The sequence below is a fragment of the Octodon degus genome, unplaced genomic scaffold, assembly GCF_000260255.1.
Source record: "Octodon degus isolate 3935 unplaced genomic scaffold, OctDeg1.0 scaffold00132, whole genome shotgun sequence".
In the NCBI taxonomy this organism is placed as follows: domain Eukaryota; kingdom Metazoa; phylum Chordata; class Mammalia; order Rodentia; family Octodontidae; genus Octodon; species Octodon degus.
Window position 1 is genome coordinate 6,787,519 of NW_004524708.1, and position 1,465 is coordinate 6,788,983.

Genomic DNA, 1,465 nt, shown 5'->3' on the forward strand with positions numbered 1-1,465 from the left:
TTACTTTGTAGCCCAGGCTGGTTTTGCAATAATCCTCCTGCCTCAGCCTCCTGAGTGCTGGAATTACTGGCATGTGCTTTTGAAAAAGAGTGGAGACAGTAAACATTCTTGGCTTGTTCCTGATTTTAGAAAGAAAGCTTTAAGTTTTGTCCATTTAGTATGATGTTGGTTGTTGGTTTGTCCCAGATGGTTTTTATCAGAGATAAAGACCATCTATTCTAGCTTTCTGTAGGTTTCTATTATGAGTCGGTGCTGGACATTGTCAAAAGCTTTTTCTGAATCTATTGAGATATTCATATGAATTTATCTTTGGCTCTGTTAATGTGGTGTATTACATTTATTGATTTGTGTATGTCGAACCTTCCCTGAATTCCTAGGCTGAATCTCACCTGGTTGTGATGTATAATTTTCTTGATGATTTGCTGCATTCTGTTTGCCAGTATCTTATTGAGGATTTTTGCCCCTATGGTCATTAGGGAGATTGGTCTGTATTTCTCTTTTTTAGTTGGGTTCTTTTCTGGCTTTGGTATCAAGGTGATGCTTGCTTCTAAAAATGAATTTGGGAGTATTGCTTACTTTTCAATTTCATTAAAAAATTTGAGAAAATAGTGATGTTAGGTCTTCTCTAAATTTATTGTAGAATTCAGTAGAGAATCGAGGCCTGAGCTTTTCTTTGTTGATAGGTTTTTGTTGTTGTTGTTGTTATTTTTGAGAGGGGCTTGCTATGCCATGGCAGCTGGCCTTGAGCTCACTTTATAGCCCAGGCTGGTTTCAAACTTGCAGCAATCTTCCTGCCTCAGCCTTGAATGTGCTGGGATCACAGGTATCTGCTACCATACCTGGATATTGGTAGGTTTTAATTACATTTTGGATTTTATTAATGATGTTGGTTATTTAGGATTTTTATTCTTCTTTCTCTTCTTCCTCTTCCTCTTCTTGCAGTATTGAAGATCAAATTTAGAACCTTGTTCTTTACAAGTAGGCATTTATGTTGCTTAGCTATATCCTCAGTCTTATCTTTTTTGATTCAGCTTTGGTAATTCATATGTATCTAGGAATCTGTCCACTTCATCTGCTTTTTTTTTTCTTTTTGGCTTTTTGAGATAGGATCTATGCAGTTCAGGCTGGCCTTGAGCTCACTTTGTAGCCCTGGCTGCTCTCAAAGCGCTGGGAGTGCTGGTATTATAAACATGCGCCAGCATGCCTGGCTTTTATCTTATTAAAATGCAAATTCTCTCTCTCTCTCTCTCTCTCTCTCTCTCTCTCTCTCTCACACACACACACACACACACACACACACACAAAATACAAGTTTTCAAAGTCAGTGTAGATAATCTTCTGGATTTCTGCAGGTTCCATTGTGATTTCAGTCCTTTCATCCCTTTTTTTTTTTCCTCATAATTTTATTGAGAAACAAATAGCAATGAGACAGTTTCAAACCAAATTGGTAGGACACTTTCAATAA